General features: G+C 39.7%; 1 long non-coding RNA gene across 1 annotated transcript in view; it reads right to left on the bottom strand.

The window, feature by feature from the left end:
• Positions 1-4,222: 4,222 nt before the first annotated feature.
• The window catches only part of LOC129184805 (uncharacterized), a 37,157-nt gene continuing 17,201 nt past the window's right edge, over positions 4,223-24,178 (bottom strand). Inside the window, exon 3 of the long non-coding RNA XR_008571966.1 lies at positions 4,223-6,634. This is a non-coding gene — a long non-coding RNA (uncharacterized LOC129184805). The remainder of the gene's footprint in view (positions 6,635-24,178) is intronic.

A 24,178-nucleotide genomic window follows, 5' to 3' on the forward strand; every position in this document is an offset into this window, starting at 1 on the left:
ATTTTTTGCCAGTTGAATACTTTTAAACTTGTACATTACATATTTTAATGTCATTTTTGACTCGCTACGACCCACACAGAATGGCCGCCAGTTGAGAACCGGTGCATGAATTCATTATACCTTAATGAAATCATAACAGAAATATAGAAAAAAATGGTCCATTCCAACATCCAGTGGCTGTTGGACCTTCCAGCAGGACAGTGTGATTGATGAAAAGAAAGTAAAGGAGCAGCCGGGGAGGAAAAGGGAGGGAGGGCTAGACATTACAAAAAAGACGGCGGCGACAGTGGTGTAATGCTAACACGTGTGAACTTGCTGCCAAAAATGGAACATTCCGAATGGCTTTCATTTCAAAGACCTTGACTCAGACAGTTATTGATAAAAGAAGACATGTCAGGCATTCAAATCCCCCTCCGCTTTACCACCCTGGCGGCACAGCCATTTGTGGCAAATTGGGAACAGCGGGAGGTCAAAGTGCACATTAAACAGGAGGGATTAGAATGCCGACCGTGTCATTCCTCTTAGTCACGCCGCTCTTCGCGATAAAGGTGGCCCCGCTAACAAAGCGCCAGTCAACTGCCAGCATCAACAAAGGAGGAAATAAAAGTTGTGCTGTTGTTCATCCAGAAGATGTGCTGTGGAGATACTGCTATTGGCGCTTAGGAAGGAAGAATGCATGCAAACACATTACTTCCATATCTTACTGTGCCACAGATAAGCCTGTTTGTTCAGGAAGAATGATGCTTGTATAAACAATTACAGTCAGGCCCTGACAAAAGAACAACTCCAATCGTGAACAAGTTGCTCAAAACCCACACGTTTTTTTGACCGATTCAGTACTCGTCTCCGTTAACTCCTTCACTCACTTACATGTCATTAATTGTCATGAATTGTGTATCAAATGCATTTGTTTAAATGTATTATTCAAATATTATTGAATTATATCATTATATCAACAGATCTGGTCCTTGCCTCAAATCCACTCTCCTTTGCCCCTCCTGCCCGAGCTGCATCAGACTCCACAAAACAATCCAGTTTCACTGACTCACGGGTACTCGACAAAGCCCCGAGTTTGACTGACTGAGCTGTGTCACATGCTCAACAAAACGAACGATTCACTCTCTCAGCCCGTGAATCTTACAGACTCACAGGTGCTCGACGAAGACTCGATTTTCATCACACCCTCGACAAGCAAATGACTCAATCACTCAGCCTGCAATTTTTACCGACTCACGGGTACTCGACAAAGCCTCGAGTTTCACTGACTTTGAGCTGCATCACACTTGACAAAACAAACGATTCACTTCCTCAGCCCCTGAGTTTCACTGACTCGTAGGTGCTCAAAGATGACTCGGGTTTCACTGATTCCCCGGTTGACGAAGACCCGAGTTTCACTCAATCACGGGCACCCACAGCATCACACACTCGACAAGCAAATGACTCAATCACTCAGCCTGCAAGTTTCACCGACTCAGGGGTACTCGACAAAGCCTCCAGTTACACTGACTGTGAGCTACGTCCCACTTGACAAAACAAACAATTCACTCCCTCAGCCCCTGAGCTACACTGACTAACGTGTGCTCAACGATGACTCGGGTTTCACTGACTCACGGGTTGAGGAAGACTTGATTTTCACCAGCTTTCGAGTGGTCAACAAAGACTCAAGTTTTGCGTGACCATAGGTTGACAAAGACTCAAGTTTCACTGACTGAGCTGCTTCAATCACTTGACAGAAACGATTCACTCGCTCAGCGTGCAAGTTTCACCGATTCAAGGGTCATTGAGGAACACTCTGGTTTCACTGACTCAAGGGTTGACGAAGACTTGATTTCCACCTATTCACAGGTGCGCAACAAAAACTCCACTCGATGAAGACTCGGGATTCACTGTCTCACGGTTGCGCAATGAAGACTCTGATTCCACTGACTCACGGGTGCTCCACAGACAAGAGTTTCAGTTTGACGAAGACCTGACTTTCACTGACTCACGGGTACTCGACAAAGACACGTTTATTTGAATCACGAGTTGACAAAGACTTAACTTTCACTGACTCACGAGTGCTTGACAAAAACTAGTTTCACTGGCTGAGCTGCATCACACACTCGACAAAACAAACATTTCATTCACTCAGCCCGCTAGTTTTTCTGATTCATGCTTGAAGAAAACTCAAGTTTCACTGACTCAGAGGTTGACGAAGATTTGAGTTTCACCAATTCACAGGTGGTCAGAGTTTCACAGGCTCATGAATGCTCAATGAAGGTTAGAGTCTTGAGTTTTTGCTTGAGTCGCATCACTTGACAAAACAAACGATTCACTTGCTCAGCCTGTGAGTTTCACTAACTCATGGGTGCTGGACGAAAACATGGGTGTTACTGACTAGTTTAGATTTTTTTAGATTTAGATCACCGACTCACGGGTGTGCAACACAAACTCCACTTTCACTGACTCACAGTTGCTTGACAAAAACTTGAGTTTCACTGACTGAGCTGCATCACACTCTCGGCAAAACAAGCGATTCATTCACTAAGCTCACGAATTTCACTGACTCATGCGTACCTGATGAAAATTCGAGTTTCACTAATTCACTGGATGACGATGACACTAGTTTCACTGACTCACGGGTTTTTGTCAAAGACAGGAGTTTCACAGACTCACGGGTAGACGAAGACTTGAGTTTCAACTGCAAAGAGTTTCGCTGACTCACCGGTGGTCAATGAAGGCTTGAGTTTCAAGTTTTTGCTCGAGCTGCATAAAACACTTGACAAAACAAACAAAAACTTCAGTTTCACTGGCTCACAGGTGCTCAAGAAAGACTTGAGTTTCACTGACTCACCAGCGCTTGACAAAGATTCAAGTTTCACTGACTCACATTTGCTCGACAAAGACTCAAGTTTCACTGACTCATGGGCGCTCAATGGAGACTCAAGTTTCACTGATTCATGGGTGCTCGACAAAGACTACATTTTTACTGACTCACGGGTGCTTGACAAAAACTTGAGTTTCACTGACTGAGCTGCATGACACGATTCATTTGCTCAGCCCTCGAGTTTCACCGACTCACAGGTGTTTGACGAAAACTTGACTTTCACAGACTCACAGGTGCAACGTGTTGCGCATGTGTGAGTTTCTGAGCGTACGCTCCTTGATTCGAGAAATTTATTCACTTTTGCAAGCGACCCATAAAAGTTTCCCATCACTGAAAACTTACAATCCAATGTCTTCTCTGCAGTGCTGCTTCTTTCTCCCACTGCTCATGGCTTTATTTTATTTTTTTACATTACAGCATCGCACTTGCACAGTTCAACACGTTCAAGATACAAACTGCCCCCCCCCCCTCCCCCCAGACTCCAAAACATAAAGCCCGGCAACGTGCGGATATGAAATTTCCTTTCCTGTGTTTGCTCGCCGCCGTGACGAAATGTACACACTCGGGAGATCTGACGCACGGGAAGCCACCCGCCAGGAATCAATACAGCTGTGATGTGATATACACGTTTGCCTTATCTGTTGCAGCAGCCTTGATTTACGAGGGCCCGCGTGTAATGAGCTTTAATTTAATGAAAGGCGACCGAGACCGCGGGTGAGGGTGGGGGCTGAAGTGCGTCAGTAAGGCGCTGTCACGTTAAAGAGGGTAGTGGGTTATAAATTGCTTGAAACACCGGACACGCAGACGTAAGCATATCTGTGTTTTGCTTGTGTGCGTCTGCACCCAAGCCCCCCCCTCCCCTCAGGTGACTGGGGGTCACGTCGATAAAATCCGTCAGTGCGACGACGTCACAAAACTCTTCCTTTTGTCTCCTCACTTCCCATGAGTGCAGCTTCCGTGGAAAAACAACAGGGCCTCGGCGCGCCGCTGACGTACGACGTGCTGGTAAATGGCGATTAGCTTTGATACGTACAAACTCACCAACACAAAAGGTGGACAGCGCAGCAAATGTCTCCGAGGGCAACCTTTCAGCACACTTAGGGAATGCACCCAAAATAGGACGAGGAGTTGAAAAACTAATGAAATAATCCAGTGTTGGATTACACGTTTGTACTGTTTATGCTCGGTAGAAAGCACACGAGCGGCGAGGGAGCACAAGTGGAGGTGCGTGGGAGAGAGGGGAAAGTGAGATGAAGCACTTTGGAAAGTCGAGGAAGGGATGAGGGATGCAGACAGACGGGACGGTGCGCACGGTGACAGACGAGGAAAGAATGTTTAGGGCGACTGAGAACGGCGGCTAGGAGGAGGAAGCGGGAGCTGCAGAGGCTCGGCACTCACGGGCCGATTGACACCAGTCTGAGAAGGAAAGGACGATGGAAAGAGTGTTTCCACACGAAAGGTTCCCTTTTTGTAGTACGTGGGTGTCCCTCGTCTTTCCCTTTCTCCCACTCTGTCTGCGCCCTGATGCGTTAACTGGTTCATTCATAGAGGCTTTCCCCGCACATTCGCGATTCAGCATTCATGACCCCACAAATGTGCAAATTTTTGGTCCAAAAAAAAATTGTATGAATAAAAATAAAAGGGTTATTTATGTATTTGTATAGGCATCCCCCCCGAAAACATGTCATTCACCGTTATATAATAATTTATAAATATGTGATAATACAGGTAAAATGTACAGCATGTAGTGTAGCACTGTTCAAAAAGCCCACAATTTTTACTTTTTTATGTCTTTATGCTTCATTCATAATGTTTTTTCATCAAGCGTTGAGATGTCGTATCTTTTTCGACGGTCCTTGAACGCACCACAGATGATCACCTTATTGTCCAAAGTGCAGTCCGCAGCATATTGTAATTAAAAAAAATAATAAAAAGAAAAAACAGCAGCAAAAGTGTAAAAGTCCGCAGTAATTTGACAAGAACAAAGTCAAAATATTCAGAGAAAAAAGTTGTAATCTAACAAGAAAAAGTTGTAATTTTATGAGAATAACATTGCAATATTATGAGGAAAAATAACGTCATTTTAGTAGCATGAAGTTGAAATATTAAAGAAAAAAGCAGTTTTTTTTAAGTCATAATATTATGAGAAACAAAACAACAAAGTTGTAATTTTTGGAAAATTAGATTGTGGATAAAGCTATAATTGGATAATTACAAGAGTCATAATCACGAGAAGAAAACATTTACAAAAAGAAAGTTGAAATAGTTGAAACATTAAAAAAATGACTGAAATGGAAAAATTCTACGAGAAAAAAAAATCAAAATATTCTGAAAAATTGAATGAGCCTAACGTGATATGAGGAAAAAAAACATCATTTTAATAGAATAGTTGAAGAAAAGTTGAAATATTATTATAATTAATGTAAGGAAAAATATGTTATTTTTTTAAAGTTGTAATATTATGAGAAACAAACAAAACAATGGAACAACCAAAACAATGTATGTAAGAAGAAAGTTGAAATATTTGAAAAAAAAAAACAGCAAAAAAATGGAGGAAAAAGAGCAAAGAGCGAAGTTGATATTAATAATGGGCTTTTTCACCAATATGACAAGGCTGAGATGCAGTTTATCTACTTGTGTTGCTTTACAAAATATCAAAATGGAAAAGCTGCATCCTTTCATTTTTCACTATGTGGCCCTCGCTGGAAAAAGTGTGGACACCCCCGTCTTATATTATTCATAGTGTTGAGTACCGTTACACAGTCTCTCCAACGTGCCCTGGGTCTTCCCGGAGTCCTCCTTCAGGTCAGACGTGCTCTGAACACCTCCCCATGGAGGTGTCTGGGAGGCATCTGGCTCCTCTCAATGCGAAGGAGCAGCGCTTCTACTCCGAATTTCTACCGGACGACAGTGCTTCTCACCTTATCTCTAAGGGACAGCCCCCCACCCTACGGAGAAAACTAATTTCGGCCGCTTGTACCTGTGACCTTGTCCTTTCGGTCACTACAGCTCATGACCATCATGAGGGTAGGAACGTAGATCGACTGGTAAATTGAGAGCTTTGCCTTTTGGCTCAGCTTCTTCTTCACCACAACGGACCGATGGAGAGTCCACACCACTGCAGATGCCGCACCAATCCCCCTGTCCAAAAGACCCCGAGGTATTGAAACTCCTCCACTCGGGGCAGGATCTCATCCCCAACCCGGAGATGGCACTCCACCCTTTTACGAGCGAGAACCATGCACTCTGACTTGGAGGTGCCGATTCTCATCCCAGCCGCTTCACACTCGGCTGTGAAGCGATCCAGTGAGAGTTGAAGAGCTCGGCCCGATGAAGCCAGCAGGACCACATCATCTATAAAATGCAGAGACCCAATCCTGCAGCCACCATTGCCTGGCTGTGCCTATAAATTCTGTCCATAAAAGTAGCGAACAGAATGGGATTCTGTTCATACCCTAATCTAGGGACTCAAACCCGATGCCCTTTAGTTGCAGATGCACTTTGAATGACTTGTATGATTCGCAGGGGTTGGGCCATATCTTCCTGTTTTGTCACATACAGCAGTCAATGACATGTGTGATGCAGACATGGCACTACGCGCCTCAAAAAAAAGGCTGCACAAACCAGACAGGTGACTCAACTCATCAGGCCCAAAGCTCCAGCAAGCGCCAAATCTTTTCTTGTGCGGCGTGGAAGCTGCCATGGATGGACCCACCAGCAGAAGAAAAGGAAGCAGACTGCTTCGGGAGTTCAGGAGCTGATGATTCACTGCAGGAATGAGACATTGGTACAAATGCAGCCACTCATTTTCATTTTCATTTGAAAACAGGAAACAACTTCATAAATATCCACGATAATATAATATAATAATATAATAATAATAATAATAATAAAACTCACAATCCCCTTGTTAGGTAACGGAGTCTTTTACGCAAACATGACTTTTTGACAAAAATGCATGCGGTTTGTTTCTCTTTTCTGTGTGTTTTAAAGATATAAAAACAGCTAAAAAGAGGCAGCAAATTAATGCACGTAATGGGACACACCTATTCCGGCTATAAAACACATCCAACAAGGGTTTATGGTTTTATATCCATGCTGTTAGCATGTAGTAACAGGTACATTCATGATAGCATGTAATACTTTTGCTCATTTTAAGCATTATCGGAACTTCCTTCCTGGGTGCATTGATTTCACATAGCAACCTAGAAAGGAACGCTACACCTAGCGTTAACATTTCCAAACTCAAAAACAAAAACAACAGCAGTGGCAGCAGCTTCAATATGTAGCGTGACCTTTCGCTAGTGACCTGAGCATTGTGAGTGTGTGGTGAAGCTAGTAGCTAGCCGGCTAATAGCTTGCAGGTGTGGTGTGGCGAGGTGTCACTACGCCAGTATTGTAGTTCTTGGGCGTAACAATGTTAATAACAATAATAGTAACAATGTCGCTGTAGCTTGGTTAATACGCAGGTCACATAATGTAAATGGAGCATTGTTGGCGCTTTGACTTTTTCTCAGAAGGCTTTATAGGTGGAATAGGTGCGTCCCATTACGTGCATTCTTATCTGCTGCTTTTTAGCTGTTTTTATATCTTTAGAACAGAGAAGAGAAAGACGCGTGTACATGTCTCACTTGATGGGCAAAATAAAAAAAAGTGCACTTTTACATTAAGAGTTGCACTGGATGTCAGGCTTTTAGCTGGATGCCTAGTGCTCTCCACTCTCTTTCCACTGGACCCTGGTTCAAGCCCAGGGTGACACGCCGGAACAGGTGACACTAGCTTCAATGGTGCTCAGATAAAAAAGAGGCAGCTAAGAATGCACGCAATGGGACGCACTTATTCCACATATAAAGTCTTCATGAAAAAAACTCCAAAAAGCGCCAACAATGCGTCATTTACATAATGTGACCTGCAAACTAACCAAGCTACAGCGACATTATTATTTTTGTTATTACATTGTTACGCCCAAAAACTACGCTGCTTGCGTAGTGACACCTCGCCACACCACACCGGCTAGCTACTAGCTTCACCACACACTCACTCACAATGCCTCAGGCCACTAGCGAAAGGTAACAATACATATTGGAGCTGCCGTCACTATTGCTGTGTTTTTGTTTTTGAGTTTGGAAAAGTTAACGCTAGGTGTAGCGATCCTTTCTATGTTGCTATGTGAAATCAATGCACCCAGGAAGGAAGTCCCGCTAATGCTTCAAATGACCAAAATACTGTAAGCATTATCGTAAATTCCGGTGTATAAGATGCACCGGTGATTAAGCCGCATATCTAAGTCTAAGTCACGGTTTCATCTTATAAACAACATTGAACTCATCACACAGCAACTAGCCATCAAACGTTATACCTCAGAAATATAGAAACATGTATCAATATGTGTTTTGTATGAAAAAAAAAAAAACATTTGAAAGCATAGAAAATGGTGCTGCAATGCTGGTTCTGCCCACCAGAGTGAGCCAGAGGACCCGGAGCCCAAAGCTGAAAAAGGGGAAGCTGACGTCATTGCAGTGCCCCAATGAATGCGTTATGGGAAAACTTTAAAATGTTGGGTTTGTTTTTCTTTTAAGTCATATTGGGACATGTTTGTATATTTGTATATACACCTTTTGAGTATTAAGTTGCTGCATGATGAGTTTAGTGTTGTTAGTAAAGTGTTCTTTGAAAGTGAGTCACTATGCGAGCAGCCGCTGTGCGTCCATGGAGGTTGGGAGAACCGGAATGTTGGCCAGGAGAAGCCGCCCGCCGTGGCCGGGCAAGGCGCTTTAATGTTGGATACGCTATGTTAGCAGCTGCTATGCATCCACGGAGGTCGCCCGCCGTAGGAGGAGCCTCTGCCGTGGCCGAATGTACTTTTAAACTTGCGACACACGCACTCCTCCTCTGCCTTGCTCTACCTGGCTGCGTGCAAGGCCTTCCTGCGTGCATGCAGAAAATAATTTGCATCCTACTGCAATGTTCGCATCTCTTGCGATTTTCCCCATTTTTGCACGCAGCCAGCACATAGGAGCACATACGACGGGATGTAACTCCGCTTCAGGAGATGTCACGAGATTAGAATTTAGCCATAAATTAGCCACACCGCTGTATAAGCCGCAGGGTTCAAAGTTTAAGAAAAAAGTAGTGGCCTGTACAACAGAATTTAGGGTCCATGTTATCATGAATGTGCCTGTTGCTACATGCTCACAGGATATAAAACCATAAAACCTTGTTGGAGCTTTTTGGAGGTGTTTTATATGCGGAATAGGTGTGTCCCATTAAATGCATTAATTGCCTGCCTCTTTTTAGCTGTTTTTATATTTTTAGAATGCACAGAAAAGAGAGAGACGTGTGTCCATGTCTCTCATAAGGACTGTGGATGATGGGCAAAATTCCAAAAAAAGTGCACTTTTCCTTTAAATAATCTTTCTTATAATATTATGACTTTATTCCCAGAATGTTTAGACTTTATTCCCATGATATTATAACTTTCTCCCAATCACATTTTGTAAAAATTGCAACTTTATTTTGTTTTTTTTGTTTCTCATAATATTACGTCGTAAAATCTATATATTTTATATATAGATTTATATAATGACACTATTTTTCCTCATAATATTACGAGCTTATGCTCATAAAATTGCCACTTCTCATTAGAATAAATTCTGTTAATATTTATGTTTTTTCTATTTCAACTTTCTTCTTGAACACATTGTTCTTGTAATTATGACTTTTTTTCCCCACAATATTTTGACTTTATTCTCCTAACATTATAACTCTTTCCGCAACCTAATTTTCAAAAAATTATAACTTTATTCGTTGTTTTGTTTGTTTCTCTCAATACAAACCTGGAGGTAAGCATAGCACACTTCACTGCCACCAGTGGTTGGTTTTTTTTTTGCATTTTCTATATTAAATGGCAAGGTACTTGTTTTTTTGGCTCCACAATGTTAATATTTAGTTTGATATAATTTCAACATTTTTTCAAATTGTGGTTGCAGCAAAATAATGGTTATGGTAATGGTTTAATGGTTTAATTCATCCTGAACATGCCTACGAGTCACACTGTAGCACATCACATAGCACAATTCACAATTTTGCATGTCCAAAAAGGAGTAGGAAGAAGCAAAGCTTATTTAATCCTACCGCTCATCAGCTTCACATCAGTTGCAATGCATTTATTTTCCTCTTGTTATTCCAGGTGTACTTTGTAGGTCTACATGACAATGTAGTGCAATCATAGCCAAGGTTTATACTTACTAAAAGGAAGCTACAGACTTAATGATAACAACTGATAAAATGGTTGACAGAATCGTAGCTTGATAATGAGTACAGACCATGTACTCACCACAATGAAGAGTTAGTAGTCAGTGTGGTAGTGGTTAGATATTGTATTGTATGTAAACAGTAGTTCAGGTCTCTTCTTCTTTGTATTTTGTGAACATCAATTGCTTGTACTTTTTCTTGAAATCACTCATTTTAGTGCATTGTTTGAGTTCCTTACTCAATCCGTTCCACAGCTTGATTCCACATACAGATATGCTGAAAGTTTTCAGTGTTGTCTGTGCATAGAAGTGTTTTAGGTTAAATTTTCCCCTAAGATCAAATTTCTCCTCTCTTGTTGATAAGAATTGTTTTACATTTTTGGGTCGAAGGTTATTGTTTGCTTTATGCATCATTTTAGCCGTTTGCAAGTTTACTAGATCCACAATTTTAATAATTGTGATTTTATAAATAAGGAGTTTGTGTGTTTTCTGTAAGCAGCATTATGGATTATCCTAAGTGACCTTTTTTGTACTACAGTTAGTGAGTGAAGTGCACTTTTGGAATTATTACCCCACAACTCGCCACAATAAGTTAGATATGGTGATATCAGTGAACAGTAGAGCGTGTGTAGTGCTTTTTGGTCTAGAACAAATTTTGCTTTATTCAGTATTGAGTTGTTTCTTGCCATTTTATGTTGTAAATTTTGTTCATCTTCTCGTCTATTATTCCCAAGAAATTTATTTTCGTTCACTCTGTCAGTGTCTACACCGTCAATTAGTATTTGCTTATACGCTTCCTTTTTGCACTTACCAAGTAGCATTACTTTGCTTTAGGTCTTTGGGGAGTTTACAGTTTTGGTCCTAGGATCAACCCTTGGGGTACGCCGTATGATATATTTAACCTTGTGGATGTACTGTATATTCTCCTAAGTTAATAATGTTTTTATTTTTTGTTATTTTTTTAAATGATGGTTTTGTGTGTGTGTGTGTGTGTGTGTGTGTGACTAGGTAAAAACTAGGTAAAAGTGGTGTTAAATGTTCAGTTGTCCATTCATTATTATTCATTATTTTTGCATCATTTTCTGCATGTAAAACTATAATTGTTGTCTATAAAATGTGTTTTGTGTTAACATTTTTGGGTGTCTGGAACGGATCAATTGGATTTACATTATTTTCTGAGAAAAATTGCTTTGGTTAGAGTCTGTTTTGGTTTGAGTCTGGAACTTCTGGAACGTTAACCAAGGCACCACGGTACTATATTATATACATGGTCATCATATGAAAGGGTCTATATTTAGAAGACCCAGAGGACTGCAAAGACCACGTGGATGTGTCCTTGAACGTGTGAATGGATGTGTGAGCGCCGCACTTGTGACTCACTAATCGCAAAGACTGTTACTCTCCTGTGGCGTCGTTACACATCACATCTGTCTGGGGGTAAATGACACCAAGCAGGGTCTCTTGTACGACTTTGACCGGCACGTTGACCCCCAAAGAGACGTCACTTTATTGCCCAGTGAGCGCGGCCCCCTTCCTGTGTGTGACTATTTCCCCCCACAGGACCATTAACACACTCACTTGCTCTCTGACGTACATTGAAGTGTAAGGGGGGTGGGGTTTTAGGGGGCAACAAGTAGCAGCAAGTTGGGTTACCATGGCAGTTCCCCAGATAGGATGCCCGCTCGGAATCATGCACGTGGGAGCGAGCTGGAGGGAATAAATGAGGGGGCCGAATGACGGAGGTGGGTGGGGGTGGGGAACGGGAACGAATAGAACAAGGTCACAGGGAAACTTAAAAGTATCCTGTTATAGGAGAGTAAATATTAACATTAAAAGGTTGGACCTTTGGTTTCGTCTTTGAACGTAATCGCTGGCTTTGTTTACACAAGCCCCTGCTGGAATTCCCTGGAGGAAATGAGCGTGCTGCATGTAAAAAAAAAAAAAGAAAAAGAGTGATGAATTTATGACCACTTCTCATAACCCCGCTGACCATCTGAGCGCCGTTGCGTCACGGCCGACATTCTGGCTGTTTACAAATGACACTCTGAGGGAAGCGGAACATGAATCTTGCTCCATCATCCACCTGGACCTGGAAATACTCACAGCCGTAAAATGGATGGGAAATAACAGAATAGACTCACAATCTCAGCGTCATGTCCTCACTCATAACTGGCTCATTATGATCGCAATAGTTATTGCCAGTCATCATGACACAGCCATTGTGTGGTCAGCAATAATAAATGTATCCCTTTCATTCATTTGGGAATGTTTACGGCATGTCAAACTGTTATTGTAAAACTATAAATACAAGTTTTGTGTTAACATTTTTGACATTCTAGAAGGGATTCATTGGATTTAAACGATTTCTTACGGTGAAAAATTGGTTCAGTTAGCGTCGGTTTTTCAGTTAGAGTCTGACCTTCTGGTAGGAATTAACAACGCTAACCAAGGTTCCGCTGTACCAGTTGTGTCCATAGATCACCAGGTTCATGTGTTAAAACATTCACAGATACAATAATGGACCTGTTTGACAGGAGTCAGAACAAGATTGTGTTTTTATGCGGACACGTAAACATTGATCTGGAAAATTCAAGTTCATTGAACACAAACGATTTCATAAATTCAGTGTATCGCTTGAATGTGTTTCCAATGATATCTAAGCCCACAAGAATAACATCAAAAAGTGCAACTATTATTGATAATATTTTCACAAATGCAGTGGACGGAAAAGCAGTGAGTGGGATCATGATAACTGATCTAAGTGATCATTTACCTCTTTTCACAGTTTATAAAAATGATCAATGCAATACAAAGGACATTACCTCAGAAAAATGAATAAGAAACAGATCTAAAGAAGCTTTAGAGGCCCTGACAGAAAGCTTAAAAAAACAGAAATGGGATGGTACAGAAAAGTGTATGCACATGATGTAAATATAGCTTATGATTTATTTATGACGATACAGATTGGTTTGTATGAAAAACATTGTGGACTCAGGAGGATTGTAAAGAAACATGCTATTGACAAACCGTGGATGACTAAAGGATTACGAAAAGCCTGCATGAAAAAAAAATATTCATATAGATGTTTTTTTAAAATCAAGGTCGAAAGAAGCAGAAGACAGGTATTTATATTAGAAGACACAAAGAGGTAATTTACTACATACAAATAGAAACAACATGAAGGCTACTTGGGGAATAATACATAGTGTAATAACAAAATGATAAGAGAGAACCAGCTTTAAAATAATGATGACATTCTTGATAAAACTGAAATAGTACATGAGTTTAATGACTTTTTTTGTAAATGTAGGCCCTTGTCTTGCAGCAAACATGTCTACAATAAAAGGATATGTAAATAAAAACACAATAACGGATTATGTGGAATGTATTTTTCTTGGTAAGGTAGAGAAAGAAGAAATACTGAATATTGTAAAAAGTTGCGGAAGTAAAGGACGTGCTGACTTTATAGATATGGACATGATATTGGTAAAGAATATCATTGAATTGGTTATTGAACTATTTACATATATTTGCAATCTGTCCTTTTCATCATGACAATATGAAAATAGCCAAAGTAATTCCAATTTATAAAAATGGAGGTTAACACGCTTTCTCCAACTACAGACCAGTAGCCTTGCTTCCACAATTTTCCTAAATATTAGAGAAATTGTTGCAATCAGGTTAGACAAATGTATAGATAGATGCAATATTTTAAGCAATAGGATTTAGAACCAACCACTCTACATCAACGGCTCAATTGTTGTTTTTAAATGCTTACTTTCTTTGTGGCGAATTTCGGGGGAAAAAAGTGTAAGAGACAATAAGACTTGTCTTCTTTCTGCCCTCTTTCATTCTGGTTTGAAGAGTGTTTGTGTTTATGTTATATTGTTTTTTTCTTTCTTGAATGAAATAAATGGTTCAAAATAATAATTAGGCATGGCATGGCAAGTTTACACAAGGTAATTCAAGGTGCTTTACAGAAAAGAAGGATAACATCATTTCATTAAACATACAATTAGAGATGCAGAGTATCTTTTTTTCAAACTGATACCGATAACTTTCTGCTTCTCAATACATGTATGACATGTACCATACCAATAACTAAATCTACTTTTTAAAATTTAGATTGAACTGTACTTTGTGCACACCTGGAGGTAAGAAGGACTGGAAAAAATTAGGATTTGACCAACTCTACCTGTTGATTTGTAGTGACATTACTACTACCACATCACTACTACATCAGGAGAACCAGAGTGTGGAGGTGTGGCCTAGCAAAGTGCACTGTATTTGGACACATGCTCCGAGCAGCCAGTGTGCCGCTACGGAGGTCAGGAGAACGAGAGTATAGAGCTGGAAGAAGCACGTGGTGTGGCCCAGCAAGGTGCACCGCATTCGGGCAACCGCTCCGAGCAGCCGGTGTGATGCCATGGAGGTCCCTGGCAAAACTTTTGCACTTTTCCAACACCGTGACGCTGGAGTTTCCCATTCGCAGAGCATTTGGTACAACTAGCATGCAAAACGTCTTCCTTGGAAAGTGATTGTTTGTTTACAAGTGAGCTCAGGGGAAGTTAGGACAGGCTGTTAATGTCACCTGCACAGTACGGGTAATCTCGCCTCGTCAGAGAGGTTGGAGCTATTTTTAATGTTATCGGATTTATCGGTATGATGTCATAATTCCCTCATATCGGCCCAATAATTATCGGTCCAACAATTATCGTGCACCCCTAATTTATATGCATTTCCAATTGTTTACTGCTTGTCAAACTATAATTGTAAAACTATAAAAATGTGTGTTGTGTTTTTTTCTGGAAGGGATTCACTGAATTGACATTATTTCTTATTGATTCGGTTAGAGGCCGTTTCGGTTAGAGTCAGACCTTCTGGAAGGAATTAACAATGCTAAGCAAGGTTCAGCTGTAAGAAAACCTTCGGCGATACACGTGATCTAGCATTGACATGGTGGCATGTTGGGAATCCCACATACCTATTTCCCCAACAGGAAGTTACCTAGCATGCTTTGCGGGTTATACATGCTATTGCTGCTTCGCATGTATATTAGTGTGTAAGCACTTACTTCAATACCCGTGTAGCTCGTGTGGTACGTAGATTGCTATGTCATTGTCCAAAAAAAATTACGTCAAAAAGTATGTCTGAGTTTCCCAACAGGAAGTTACCTAGCATGCCTTGCGGGTTCGACATGCGAGTAATGTTTTGCATGTACTGTATATTATTGTGTAAGCGTTTATTTCGATACCCGCGTAGCCCGTGTGGTACGCAGATTGGTATGTGATTGGCCAAAAAAGTTTCCCAAAAAGTATGTCTGAGTTTCCCAACCGTAAGTTACCTAGCATGCCTTGTGAGTTATACTGTACATGCACAAAAACTGCATCAAAAAGTATGCAACTGCGCCAACGTGGACGTCGAAAGGTGACAATATCGATATTTGACGCTGGTATATCAATACTACACCGTAAGTGCTAACAATGCACAATATTACTTTATTCCTCTTCTATGATTCATGCTATAATGTAAGAGATAATGATACCATACCTTGTGATACAGGTATTTATTTTTTTGTGCCACTCCTGGTAGTTATACAAAAGTGTAGCTGTCTACAACAACCAAGATAACGACACAATACATTGTGGTATCGTTATTTTGCCCAACACTAATAGTCACAGTAATGCAAACACTTACAAAATGTGTATTTGAATTTGCCATCCACTCTAAAGTAAGCTGTGGATGGTGACAATATCAATATATATGTGACAATATCAATATTTTTGTGCCACCCCCAGTAGTTGTACTAAAGTAAGTGGTGAACGACATGAGCAAAATGGATGGTCACAGTATCAATATTTGATGCTGTGCTCAATATCGCACACCACACAAAAATTGGTATACTGAATCACATTTTGTGCAACATGAACGGTGACGATACGCTATTTGATGTGAGTGTACCATTACTGCCCAGCATGACAATATGATACGTTGTATAGATGTGCAATGGACAATATCGCTATGGGATGTTTGTGTATCGATACTGTACACGAGATGACCCGATAAGATAGGAAAGAATGTTTATATGTGCCACCTGTAGTAGTGAAGGGCGACAATATCGTATTTGATGTTGGTGTAAAGATACTGTGCCATAAGAGATAACGATACAATACATTCCAGCATCTATATTTTGTACCATCCCTCGTAGCAGAAGGTGTGGTGATGTGAGACATCGGCTAATGTGAGACACCCCGGTTTCTGGGAAAAGGAACACATTTGTCGTCATGTGACCATGATGTTTTCAAGCCCATCCCATTTCTCCCTGGCTATGAAGAAAAGAACCTCATGGTGATTTGGTAAGCATGCTTTTTTGCTAAAAAAAAATTTTTTGGGCATGTAAAAGTAAAATTTCTTCCTGTCAACTTAATCAACGATTGTGTCAAAGCAAAGTGATTCGAGTAGAACAACTTATATCATCCATGTTCACGAACTACCATCATATACATAAAACCCTGTGATTGATGCTAGCTGAAGATTAGCCTGAAATGCTAGAGAGGTTGTTTTTTCTAAAAAGGTGGCTGTGGGGTGAAGTGAGACAAAATGCTCTGGGGCAAAGTGAGACATGTCTCACTCACTCAAGTTAAGTTCAGTCTGAAACATATTTTGAAGTAATATTACTATACATTGGTTAGCATGTTGGCCACACAGTCAGGGTTTGAATCTCCCCGTGCTTGCGTGTTCCAAAAACATGCATGTTAGGTTAATTGTTGATTCTAAATAGTCCATAGGTATGAATGTGAGTGTGAATGGTTGTTTGTCTATATGTGCCCTGCAATTGACTGGCGACCAGTCCAGGGTGTACGACGCCTCTCGCCCAAAGTCGGCTGGGATAGGCTCCAGCATACCCTAGTGAGGATAAGCGGCATAGAAGATGGATTATTTTACATTTCTTCCATTTTTTATGATATAACCATTGCACAGAAGCCATCATGTCAAGAAAATGCAACAGAAAGACAACCTGGGGCAAAGCATCACTTGAGGAGATGGAGAATGCGCCCGCTGAGGTCAAGGCAGGAAAGAAGTCAAAGGGACTTCAAGGATGGCAATATAAGACAAGTCCAAAGCCTCCAAATATTCATTAAGAAAGAGAGAAAGGAAAAGTAAAATCAGTAGCCTGGAGTGCAGTAGCGGAGACAAAGACAACATTCACAGATGAGACGGAGGAGAACCTTGCCAAACACTTGAAACGACTAGCTGACCAGTTTCACGGTCTCAATCCACTGGCATTTGAATATGCAGATCAAAACAATGTCCCTGTCCCTGACAATTGGACAACGAACCAATGTGCAGGTTACAACATTAACATTTTTCAACATTAAAGTTGGTCCTGATTCTGTTTCGAGTGATTTCAAGTGTTAAGAAAATATGTGCTTACTGACCAATCCCCATGATTCATGATGATGTGTAGCTGTCAAGTTAGCTGCCAGGAGTCTTACTGCTACTACATGTGTGGTTATGGTCGTTTTTAAGGGGAAAAAGTAAGTGTATCAGATTGTCTCACTTTAAACCCTTGATTTTTCTGGTCCATCTGACTTCACACCAGGCCTGGCGCTAAGTGAGACACTTGACCACTTTTAAAAAAAAAACAATCATATTTCCACTACCATTTGTCCAAAACACATTCTGATGATTTATGTTGCTAGAAAACATCCTGAACGAATAATAAATGTGCAAATTGTATTGCTATATTTTGCCTGAGGGGAGGAAATTCCAAGGTAGGATGTGAACACCAACATGGGCAGGGAATATCGTTGAGAAATGATACAGTACATTGTTATCGCGATAGTTTGTCCCACCCCTCGCAGTTATTACAATACAGTATAAGACATTAGGATATCAATATTTTGTTGTCGGGCCAAATCAATAATAGCATTGTAAGAGATAACAATACCATACATTGCAATATTGATATTTTGTGCCACCCGTAAAATAGTCATACAGAAGCAATGTCCAACCTAAATTAGCATCGAGCTAGCTTGTTTAAATGCATTTTGTGTATGATGAATGCCCCTTGAGCCGAATATTGTGGGATTGTGGGAAATGTGGGCGTAGTATACGAACAAAACGTTATCAACAAGTTGAACCATTACGCGAGGATTGAGGATCGAACCAGCAACTATCAGGTTGGGAGACGACCAATCCACCACCACAGCCATGTCACCCTGTAGAATAAGTAGAATGTTGCAGTAATGGAAAATATAAAATGATTTTTCACCAGTAGGGGACGCCATTTAATTTGTCTATTTGATTTAGGCAGACTAAAAACGGAAACATTTGAAATGTTGCATAGTAAAAATACAGACTGAATGTTGAAATGTATCAATAAGTCGAACCATTACACAAGGACCTAGGATTGAACCAGCAACCATCAGGTAGGGAGACGACCAACCCACCACCTGAGCCATGCCACCCTGTAGAATAAGTGGAACAGTCATGGAAAATGTAAAATGACATTTCACCAGTAGGGGGCAGCATTTAATTTGTCCAAATGGCCAAATTTGAAATGTTGGAAAGTAAATAAGGTGACTTGATTTCAGCGGGATTGAGGATGGAACCAGCAACTTCCGAGTTGGGGAAAACACAAGTCCATCACCTAAGCCATGTCACCCTGTAGAATAAGTGTAATGTCGCAGTCATGGAAAATGTAAAATTATTTTTCACCAGTAGGGGGCACCATTTAATTTGTACATTCCTTTTCAGCAGAGTAAAACCGCAAAATTAAAAAAGGTCGGAATGTAAAAATGTAGACCGAATGTTGAAATGTATAAATAAGGTGACTCATTACAGTGGGAGGATCGAACCAGCAACCATGGAGTTGGGTAACAACCACTCTACTCCCTGAGCCACCTCAAAAATGTTGTCAAATTTGATACGTGTGAATGCTTCTCAACAATATCGATGCTGGTGTATCGATACTGTGCAAGATTTGATAGCGATATCACGATACTGCTGGTGGCAGTAAAGCAAGCCATGAGCAACAACATGAGTATGTTTGCATGATAGGAGAATACAACCCAAATGACTGTGAATATGTTTGAATCGGTGTGTTCAAGAGGCTTTGGCAAACACTCCCATGAATCGAGCGCCTGTGCGGGCAAAGCCGCCAAAAGGTGAGCGAAGAGTGGCGGGCATTGAAATGATGTGAAGCCTGCGTAATAATGTGTGAGCGCGCGCCACGGGCGCACAGGAAACCCTGTGTTGCGCCGCTGAGAGAAGCTTGTGTGAGTAAAGTTTGTCTGGCGGCGAGGCCGTGTCACAGGTTCCCCTTCCTCCCTACCCCATGCCTTTGAGGTCGCAGCCTAAGTGTCTCACTCTGTTTCTCCTCCCGTGGCGCTTTAACACACACATCGGTGATGTCATGGGTACTGTAATGGGCATATGAAGGCCACACACACACACACACACACACACACACACACGTAGGATGCACACAAACACCGATGCCCTCGCGTGCGCTACACAGACACCGCATTTATTCAGCCACATGCCCATAATTACACACGCGTACAGTACGCACACCCACGTACACAAACCCTGGATTCCCCCTTTTCCAGCAGGCTCCCACACACACAACCTGGCAAACAAAAAACATGGCCTTATGTGCTGCATGTGCACACACACGTAGCGGGTAACTCAAGTTCAAAGTGGACCCCACGGGCGTCATGGTGATCATTATGAAACTAAACAATACTAATAATAATAAAACACTTGGAAAAAGTCCTGTATTTACAGTCCCCCATGAATTCAATGATTGGCCTATAAAGGGTGTGTGTGTGTGTGTGTGTGTGTGAGAACCACCCAGGAGACCCCCATCATGAGTAGGGAGAGTGACTAACTTCACTCTTTCTTTTCTTCTCCTCCACAGCTGCGTCTTCAAACGGCCTTTTCATGTGGCAAACGAGAAAGAGCGAGCGAGTGTGTCAATATCTCCCCGCTATTCCCTCCTTCTGTCCACCTGGGAAAAAAGGAGTGCAACCTTTTCGCGCCAGCTAGCCCGTGTAGGCCCCGTGACCGCTCGATTCCATTTTTTTCCTGCTCTCTCGCTCTTTCTTTCCTCGTGAGCCTTTAGTGTGCATTTCCTTGCAAGACACGCTGATGCATGATCCCTCTGGCATGACTGGAAAGTCATTTTTGCCCCTTCTGCAACAGTGGCTCACGCTTTACTGCACCTGACTGACTATTTCCAGTCATCCCGACTCAGCTCTACTGTGTGTGTGTGTGTTTGTGTGATTGTGAGACATATTGTGTAGTATTTAGTAAGAATTCATACAAAACATGATTATACTTGATCTTGATTTGGGAGAAACAGGAGTTAGAGGCCTTACAGACTCAACTGCTGCCCTTTGATAAGCCCTCTTGAACACACAGATTCAAACATATTCACTGTCATTCGGGTTGTATTCTCCTATCATGCAAACATACTCATGTTGTTGCTCACAACTTGCTTTACTGCCACCAGCAGTATCGCAATAACGCTATCAAATCTTGTACAATATCAATACACCGGCGTCGATATTGATGAGAAGCTCTCACACGTATCAAATTCGACAACATTTTTGACGTGGCTCAGGTGGTAAAGTGGTTGTTTCCCGACTTGATTGTTGCTTGTTCAATCCTCAATTCACGAGTGTCGATATTGTGGAGAAGCATTCGCACGTATGAAATTCGACAACTTTCTTGACGTTGCTCAAGAGGTAGAGTGGTTCTTTCCCAGTGGTTGGTTGCTGGTTCGATCCTTAATACCCCAGCATCAATATCGTTGAGAAGCACTTACATGTAACAAATTCAACAACATTTTTGACGTGGCTCAAGAGTAGCTGTTTCCCCAAATGGTTTCGATGGTTGCTGGTTCGATCCTCTTGCTGTCAGTCACCGTATTTATACATTTCAACATTCGGTCTGTATTTTTGCTGGACCCTGGACCCTCGCCAGCCAATCGCATACATTTCTTTAATATATTTCTTATGACTTTTTCTCATTAGATTGCAAACTTTTTTTCTTAATATTTTGACTTTATTCTTATAAAATTACAGCAGTATTTTTTTTTTATTTTCCAACCATATCAACTTTCTTGTAAATATTCTTTTGGTAATTATGACTTTATTTCCATAATATTTTCACTTTATTCTCATAACATTATGATGGTTTCCGCAAACTAATTAAAAAAAACCTCATTGTATTTGTTTGTTTCTCATAATATTACAACTTTAAAAAAAAACATATTTTTCTTTCATATTTATTTATTTAATAATCTCTCATAACTCTTATGACTTTGTCTTGTTAGATTACAACCTTTTTTCTTCTTACTATTTTAACTTTATCCTTGTAAAATTTGAGCCGTTTGTTTTTTGTTTTTTTGAAACTATTTTAGCGTTAAAATTTTCTTCTGGTAATTATAAATTTATTCGCATAATATTTTGACTTTATTCTCAAAACATTTTCCGCAAAATGTTTTCTAAAAAAAAAGATATCACTTTTTTTGTTTTGTTTTTTTGTATATTACAACCTAAAAATTTTTTTTTTCTTTAATAGTTATTTATTTAATATTTCTCTTAACTCTAATGACTTTTTCTCATTAGATTACAACCTTTTTTCTTAATATTTTGACTTTATTCTTGTAAAATTAGTGCATTTTTTTTCCAAATATTTAAAGTTTCTTCTTGTAATGTTTCAGCTGGTAATTATGACTTTATTCCCTAAATATTTTGACTTTATTCTCATGACATTATGACGTTTTCTGCAACGTACCTTTAAAAAAAAAATTCATTTTGCTTCTTCTTTTTTTCTTTAATATCTATTTATTTAATATATTTCTTTTTTTTCTGACTTTTTAGATTTGGCATTATTCTGGTCAAATTACAGCTGATTTTTTGGATATTTGCTGGGTATTTTTTAGTTTTCTTGTTAAATTATATTTTATATTTTACAATGTGCCGCGGACCAATAAAAAACCAGCAGCGGGCCACAAATGGCCCCCGGGCTGCACTTTGGACATCCATATGGTATTCAGTACAGTGACAATGTCACAGTAAGTCCCATTTCCTGTTCTACGGCTTTCATCACACTAATGATAGTCATATGACGATATGTCCCGGGGAGGTGAATCTCTTCACTTCTCTCGTCGAGACTGCATGGCATTCATGTTTTTTCTTTTCCATCTTCTCTCAGATTCACAATTGCTTTTTTTTTCCCACCCATAGACATCTCTCTAGTTTTCATGTTGTTTTCAACTCTAAATGCAGTCTACACAGGCAAAGCCCATCCTACCTACGTAGGCATTCAGTGCTATTTATTGATTGAATAAGTCATGTAATAGGACACACCTCTCCGTCACATGTTCCAATACATTTGTTCAAATGAAAACAAACAAGGTTGCTGTGCGACCAGTGAAAGGATGCAACTTTGCCACTTTGATATTTTGTAAAGCAACGCTCTAGATATGCTAAGAGGTTATACATACTGTATTTCATCTCAGCTTTGAAATAGAGGGGTAAAAAAAAAAAAGTATTAATATCAACTTCACCCTTTGCCCTCTTTTTCATGTTTGCTTTTTTTTATAATTAATTCTCTAAATATTTCCACTTTCTTCTTAAATCATCTTGGTAAATTTTCTTCTCATCATATTATGACTTTATTCCCATAATATTATAACTCTTTCTCCAACCTAATTTTCCAAACATTCTTTTATTGAAACATTTCAACTTCATGCTACTAAAATTACTTTTTTTAAAATATATTTTTCCCCGTTAGAATTTGACTTTTTTTTACATAATATTTTGACTTTATTCTCATAGATTTAGAGCTGTTTTTCCCATTTCTGCTTTTGTTTTTTTTTTTATTTTCCATTATATATTCCATATTTTACATGTCAAGTTTCTTCTTGTAATTATGAATTAATTCCGATAATATTCTTTATTAAATCAACTTTATTCTCCCAACATTATCAGTTTTTCCACAACCTAATTTTCCATTTATCAGTTGTTTTGTTTTTTGTTTGTCATATTATGACTTTAAAAAAATAACGTCTTTTTTCCTTTATATTTCGACTTTATGCTACTAAAACTATGTTATTTTTCCTTTATACTATTTCTTTTATATTATTTCCTTTATATTTTTCCTATAAGGAAAAAAATATATATATATTTATATATATATATATATTTTCCTATATATTAAATGTTATGACATTATCCTAGGAAAATTACAACTTTTTTTCTCTTAATATTTTGACTTTATTCATATAAAATTACTGCTGATTAAAAAAAATTCTGTTGTTTTTTTTCAGTTTTCTTGTTAAATTATATTTTTAGAATGTGCCGCGGGCTAAGTAAAAAATAAAACAATAAATAAATAAATAAATAAATAAGTTTCAAATTTCACGGCTTCACAGAATAAATCATGCTTGAATACAGCCTATTATTAGTCCAAAAAGATGCATATTTAAACAAATTTTACATTTTTTTGGCCTAAATGAAACATTTCGAAGCATAAAAATGGCTAAATGAAGTCAAATACAAATAGAAGGCATTCAGAAAATGCATTCAAAGAGGTTATGATGATATGTCGTATTGTACATTGGTCACCAGGTGTCAGTAATGTTACTGTAATGTTGGGTGAGACACACAACTACCGGACATGATTGCCTGAACAACAACAACAGGCTTTTTTTGCAGTTTTGAATGATGTCCCAACAGACACAATCATCGCTAACACGGCATACTAACCCACGCCCAGCTAAAACTCAACTTTCAACCCCCGACGTCACTCCCTGTCCTCGAGCACTAGAACACATTTATTGTAACACACACAAGCATGAGTCTTATTTTCTCTTATTATGTCTACTATAGTGGGTAATATGAGTGTAAAGGTGACAATATGGGAGTTATTTTATCTCTAGAAGGCTCTAATAATGTTTAAAAAACATATTTAGAAGGTTGTAAACAGGTTTATTATGACTAATATGATGTTTTTTCTCTTATTATGTCAACTATATTGGGTA

This window comes from Dunckerocampus dactyliophorus, chromosome 7 (genome assembly GCF_027744805.1).
Source record: "Dunckerocampus dactyliophorus isolate RoL2022-P2 chromosome 7, RoL_Ddac_1.1, whole genome shotgun sequence".
Taxonomy (NCBI): domain Eukaryota; kingdom Metazoa; phylum Chordata; class Actinopteri; order Syngnathiformes; family Syngnathidae; genus Dunckerocampus; species Dunckerocampus dactyliophorus.